We start from the raw sequence: 7,116 nt of genomic DNA on the forward strand, positions 1-7,116 counted from the left end.
AATGGCCGGTGGAAATTAATGATATTTATAAGATGTCAGTTGCTACTTTTTTTTTGAAATAAAACGAAATTTTATTCATTAGCAATAACCAATACATCGTTTGTGAGAAATGTTACAATTTCACTAATAGGCTCCTCAAACCAAACCGAAGTTGGAAAAAATCTAGCTAATCTAGCAAGTTCATGTGCTACTTTATTTGCCTCTCTATTACAATGTTCGAATTTAGTCATGATAAAATCACAAGCATAGTGATAGCAGTCATCGAAGATTGCCGCCGCCGCTCCCGCTGACTGTCCTCCGTCTTGCATTGTCTCAACCACCTCCAGATTGTCAGAGTTGATGATTAGGCGATTACATCCCGCCCTCTGCGCTAAATTTAGGCCAAATTTGAGAGCTAAGGCCTCCGCCATGAGAACGTCCGCACAGTAGTCTATCTTTCCATTCCCTCCTGCAATAAACCTACCTTTGTCGTCTCTCAATACTGCCCCCATCGTACCCTCCAGCAAGTCATGGTCAAAAGAGGCGTCAACATTGAGTTTCACAAAGCCCCTAGGAGGACATTGCCAACCCCCCCTTTTATGGACGCATTTGAAGATGATGCATTTACAAAATTATATGTAAGAGCTATGATCCCCATCGAGATCTGAGTCGCATTTTGAGTGAATTCCTTATGCACTAATTTCCTTCTTTCCCACCATAGATACCAAGCAGAGATAGCTACCATTTCTCGAACATTTTCGTACCCCATAATGCGCAGATCTTGATCTGGAAGGAGTAATAAGTATTCCAATATTGCCTCCCCGGCACGATCAATCTCACAAGCTCTCTCAATAATCATATCCAACCTTAGCCTTTTCCAAACCTCCTTCGCTTTTCTACATAGGAAAAGCAAGTGCTTTGTATCTTCTACACCCTGGGAGCATGTAGGACACAAGGGTGAGACCTTCATGTGTCTATTAGTGAGTGTTGCCCGACATGGAAGAGTACCATGTAGTGTCCGCCATAAAAATATTTTGACTTTTGCCGGACAAGATAACTTCCATATCTGACACCATATAGGGTTACGTGTGCTCCGTCCCATCCCGTTGGAATATTTTAGTTTGCTCCCATACTGATAGTTCCACTCCACAGAGTAAGCAGACCGTACCGAAAACAGACCATTTTTTGTATAACTCCAGGCAATAAAATCTGTCATATTATGTTGCGAAATTGGGATTGAAAGAATCCGTTGTGCGTCAATGGTCCACATAGTTTGTCTAATCAGGTCCTCATCCCAATCATTGGAGACCGGGTCAATCAAATCTACAACTTTTGATAATAAATGCCCCCTCCTAGGAGTCACAATCTTTCTAGTGGCACAATTTGGGATCCAGGCATCTTCCCAAATATTGATGTTATGTTCATCCCCCACTCGCCAAATATAACCTCGTTTGAGAGTAGTGATACCTGCCATAATGCTTTGCCAGGTGAAGGAAGCACCATGCTTTGGCTTGGAGTTCAGCAAATCACCATTAGGATAGTACTTTGCCCTTAGAATAGTAGCACACAAGGAGTCAGGATTATCAAGGAGACACCATGCCTGTTTTGCAAGCAGAGCCAGATTGAAACAGTGGATATCATGGAATCCCATTCCTCCTTGGTTTTTTGGTACACACATTTTCCACCAGGCCATCCAGTGCATTCTCTTCTGGTTCTCCTCGTCTCCCCACCAGAAATGCGCCATGGCGTCAATGATTCCTTTACAAATTTTTTTCGGAATTTTAAAGACCGACAATGCATAGGTAGGTATGGCTTGGATCACCGCCTTTAATAGGATCTCCTTCCCCCCGGCAGATAGTAATTTTTCCTTCCAACCACTAATTCTCTTAACAATACATTCAATCAGAAAACTAAAGCAGTCTGTTTTATCAACACCCACATTTGCTGGTAAGCCCAAATATTTATCAGTGAGAGCCTCCGTCATTATATTTAGCGTTGTACACAATTGTTCTCTGATCTCTACCTTTGTATTAGGGATGAAGAAAATACTGGATTTTTCAACGCTTACCAGTTGTCCTGACGCCGCACAATATAAATCTAGTACTGATTTCAGGTTTTCCGCATTATGTTGGTTGGCTTTCATTAAGATCAATGAGTCATCCGCAAAGAGAAGATTTGTGACTGGTGGGGCGTCTCTACAGACTTTTACTCCTGATATGTTTCCATTCTCCTCAGCATGCACAAGCAAGGCATTCAATCCTTCTGTGCACAGCAAAAAAAGGTATGGTGATAGCGGGTCCCCCTGTCTCAACCCTCTCGTAGGCTTAAATCTCTCACTTTCCTCTTCATTGATCCTTACTTTGTATTCCACGGTTGAGACGCATTGCATAATCAAGTTAACCCACTCACGACGAAAGCCCAGTTTCAACATAATCTCCTTCAAAAAAGTCCACTCAACTCTATCGTAGGCTTTATGCATATCAAGTTTTATAGCACACAAGCCCTCTCTACCCTCTCTTTTGTTCTTTATTGTGTGAAAACATTCATAGGCCACTAAAATATTATCCATTATCAATCTACCCGGTACAAATGCACTCTGTGTTGGGCTAATAATTTCTGGTAAAAAAACCTTCAATCGAGAAGCCACCATTTTTGCAATTATTTTATATAGCACATTACATAAGCTGATTGGCCTAAATTGAGTTACCTTCTCTGGTGTATTAATTTTAGGAATCATCACGATTGCTGTATCATTCCAACCCTTCGGTATAGTGCATGTGTTGATTGCTGTCAGGACCTCCTCAATTAAGTCTTCCCCCAGCATGGGCCAAAACCTTTTATAGAAGATAGCATGGAGTCCATCTGACCCTGGAGCTTTCAAGTCCCCAATATCAAATAAAGCCTTGCGAACATCTTCCGCGGTATAAGGGGCAAGTAGAACATCATTCATTTCGTTTGACACTCTCCTTTGAACAAGTGATAAAACATCTTGATTCGGGTGTTGAACTTCCGATGTAAAAAACTTTGTAAAAATATCCAGTAATGTGATTCGTCAATTCCTTATCTGTTAACCAGTTTCCGGACTCGTCTAATAGTTTCTTTATATTATTTCTTTTTTTCCTGGCTGTGGCAGCATTATGAAAGAACGACGTATTACGATCCCCATGCATCAACCAATTTGCTCATCCTCTTTGTAACCAAAATATTTCCTCTTGCTCCAAAATATTTTCAATTACCATTATAATTTCCTTCTGACGGCATCGAGATTCCGTATTCAATGGGCCACGCCTTAGTTTCTCCAACTCTTTTTTTAATTTTCTAATTCTCACCTTTGGTCCCTTTAGCGTTTCCCGGTCCCAAGTATGTAGATCGGCATGCACTGCTCTCGTACGGTCAGCAAGTGAGGGTCCAATACCTGCTAGCTTTGCTTTCTCCCAAGATGCCTTAACGATTTCAGTGACCGTCTCTTCCTTCAACCATCTCGCCTCAAATTGTTTAACACGCCCCTCTTGGCGTTTAAAGATTTTTTCATCCCAATACTCCATATCCAGTACGATTGGGCGATGGTCAGAATGAACATGTTCTTCATTGATAACTGTCGCTCGTGGAAATTTGTTTGCCCATGCTAAGTTACAGACTGCCCGATCAAGGCGCTCACGTATTTCGCCTCTCCTCCAAGTGAACATGTCCCCAAAATAGCCTAGATCTTCCAGCCCACAATCCGTTAGGCATTCACGGAACTCTCTCATCATACCTAGTGGTCTAGCTACACCACCCTCTTTTTCTGAAGGGTATAAAATTTCATTAAAATCCCCCAAAACCACCCAAGGATGGTTGTTCTTACTATGTAGATTGCGAATGTCATCCCAAGATAGATGACGTTCATTCCATTTCGGGTGACCATAGAAGCCCGTGAACCGCCACTGAACCACATTCTCATACATAAAAACAATATCAATAAAATGGGGCGAGACATAGTTCAACTCAATTTTATTGGACTCATGATAAAACAAAGCGAGGCCACCGGCCTTACCATCACTTTCCACTACAAACATAGAATCAAAACCTAATACGCGACGAAGCTCATCGGCTTTACAATTATTCAAATGGGATTCAGAAAGGAAAATTAAATCTGCCCTTGTACGCTTCTGTAGATCCAGAAGCTCACGAACTGTCGTGTTGGAGAGCATACCACGGCAGTTCCAGCCTAGGATTTTCATTTGGCCCGGCGGTCCTCCTCTTCGGAGGCCGCCGATGTGCCAATCTCATCTTTGTCTTCGCCAACTGATTCCCCACCTCGCTCCGCGTACTCTTCCTCCCTCTCATCAGTCTCCTTTGCAACATGTGTAACCCCGCCCTCCTCATCCTCAACAGCTACAACTCTACCCGTGCACACCCGTTTGGATGAGACGTTTACATCACCATATAAGATGCACTCATAATTATCCATCTCTTTCTCAAAAGAAAACTCTAAGTCACTGCCCGTTGGACAAGCCCCAAAAGAATGCCCCCTTTTTTCCCTAACACTTGCTTGCGAGCATCCTCAGCTCTGTTTGGGCCCCCTCCCTTTTTTTCTTTCTTTTTTGAACTGCCACGCATAGGTTTTTTTGCTGCATTGAATTTAAAGGGTAGAGCATTATTCTCTGTATCACCCCCGGCTGTAGCGATTCTCGCCGCAACAGCGCTAGACAGCGCCTCCAACACCCCCGGCTGAAAAAGAAGCTCGCCAGCATCAACTCCATGCGGTTGGGTTATTCTGGGCTTCACCTGTGCGTGAGTAGTCATGGCCAAGTGACCTGCATGTGTGCTTTGGGCATGTACAGGATCATAACAAAGTTGATGTACGTGAGATGTTAGTTGCTACTTAGCTACAAACATGTATATAAATAGAGGGATGGCATGTGAGCAGCGAGGTTAACTGATTGCATGATTATCAGTTGATGGATCCAAATTAAGGTTTTTATAGGATATCAATTACTACTATTTAGATGCTATGTGTAACTGAAGAGTAAATAACTACTCTCTCGTGCATGGTAGGGAGAAAATAGAAGAGAACTATTTAGATTTATGTGTAACTGAAGAGTAAATAACTTATTTCATTATCCATTCGTGTGCATGGTATGAGCAAATAGAGGACGCATTTCTGCCCCATTTTATTAGCTGGTGGTTCCATCGGTGATAATCTGGATGAAAATTCAATACTGTAAGTTAGAAAAAGCTGCGCATGAACATCCCAGAAGGGAAAGGCTGCATCTACATGGAAGGCGACAAAAACGTGAGCACATTGTGAAATACTATTAGTTTGTCAAGAACTGAGAAGTTTCAGTTTTAGGCATGGATCTGAGATCTCTTGGAGTGAAGTTCCTTGCAGCTTGATTCATATTCTGTTCGAATTCTAGAAAGAAACTCACCTTATGCTTGGAATGATGCAATGCCTGTACCTGTCTTGAAAATCCACATACATATGTAGAAATGTCCGCAAGATTATTGAGCTTTGCTCATTTGTGGATAGAAGCAGACCATATTGAGGCTTCACCCCTCCTCTAGAACAGTACGGCTACAAATTTTTTTTTGCATTTTACTATAGTGTTCTAATTAACCTGTCACATGCAGCAGCAAATAGCACCATGTTATGAATAACACCAAAACATGTTACGTGAGCAATCGTATGCGGTAAAAACATATATGATAAAACATGAAGCGATAAGACATAACAGTACACGTGAAGTAATTCACTACCTGTTGGGAAGCCATTAGAGATTATCGGCCGAAGAATTTGGAATAAAAACTCGATACCATTCTCCAGTATCTGGCCAAATCAATTGACAACCTCCCGGTATTTATAATTACTGTACAAAATTTAGATTGGGAGGAAATAATGTAATCATCGGGTGGAAAAAGAAAATCATAAAGATAGAGGCCGCACCATGAGTCACCAAGGACGAAAGTCAGTCTGACGGGGGAAGAGGCGCATGAGTGCAGCTGGCAATGCTGCCGTCGCCATCTCCTGGTGTCGCCTGCTATTGCGAGGGGTGGGGGCGTGCAAGGTTGAAGGAACGGTATCACAGAACACTGGGTAGTGCTTCACCTTGTAATCAAGCAGAACCAGCGAAGAGCAAGCCCACCGCAAGCAAACTCCAACGAGCTAGAAAACCTGCAATCATTTGGGAACAAAAAGAGTAGTCTAAATAAGAACATGGATATGCACAAGTTTGGGGAAAGGAAGAGGTAGTAGGAAGTATGTCAGACAGGCCACGAACAGTCATGGTTGCGGGAGAAGATTTTGCAGGAGGGCTGGAGGGGAATTGACAAAGAGCAGCAAAACGGATCATATGGAGGCGCGTACAGTAAAGACATAGCTCTGAATTATTGGAGGACTCGAGCGGCACATACCATTACCAGTAATGGCGTGTAGAAACTGCAATTTAATTATGGAATCACCAACAAATGAAACTCGAATCGACAGCGCATGATTCAATGCTCGCGCCACAGCCTCGTGTCGGCGCCTGGGATTCCATGCCCCCCACCACCTGAACGCACTGCAGGCCACGGCGAAGGTCGGATCGCACGCATTGCGACGTCCGGCACGCGAGGGCTGCTCCGCTCCTCCGGTCGATCGATCGCACGCATCGGCTTGCCTCGGTCCCATCCCGCACCTCCGGCGGATCCAATCGAGCAACGCACACCAGCCATCTAGACTGGATGGATTGAACGCGGTTACTCCGCTGCGCCTTGAATCAGGACTGGATGGATGGACGCGGTCGCTGCTCTCTGTATGCCTCGCATCCACTGGATCCCTTTAGCGAAGCCCAGCAGCGCTGGAATGGGCTGGCTGCTGGCCGGTGGCCCAGTGCACCAGAGGCCTTCGTTTCGGCCTCGGGAGCAGCAGCCCACAGAACAGCTGGTCCAGGTTTCACACAGTGCGGGACAGGTTGATTTAACGGCCACCAACGTCGAGACGATGAAAACGGACGGCCAGAAACGCAAATCGCTGAGAGAGCTCGCTTGAGGCTTAGTTTTACTGTCCTTAATTGGCACACTATATAGTTCTTGTGCCATAGTTGCATGTTTTGGGAAAAAGCTACTAGTGGGTTGCACTATCTATTTAGGAATAGAAGATGTATACATGGAAGTTGT

The 7,116-nt window shown here is 44.0% G+C and overlaps 1 long non-coding RNA gene across 3 annotated transcripts; it reads right to left on the bottom strand.

Annotated features, from left to right (window-relative positions):
• Positions 1–3,954: 3,954 nt before the first annotated feature.
• LOC125544297 lies at positions 3,955–6,740 on the bottom strand. 3 transcript variants are annotated; one of them, XR_007299366.1, is made up of 3 exons: positions 6,373–6,740; positions 5,719–6,133; positions 3,955–5,579 (listed from the first exon to the last, which is right to left on the bottom strand). It is a non-coding gene; the product is annotated as an uncharacterized LOC125544297 (long non-coding RNA). The 3 variants fall into 3 exon arrangements; XR_007299367.1 differs by having other exon boundaries at positions 5,719–5,828; positions 5,906–6,740; XR_007299365.1 differs by having other exon boundaries at positions 5,719–6,740.
• Positions 6,741–7,116: the final 376 nt, after the last annotated feature.

The sequence above is a fragment of the Triticum urartu genome, chromosome 3 (assembly GCF_003073215.2).
Source record: "Triticum urartu cultivar G1812 chromosome 3, Tu2.1, whole genome shotgun sequence".
NCBI lineage: Eukaryota > Viridiplantae > Streptophyta > Magnoliopsida > Poales > Poaceae > Triticum > Triticum urartu.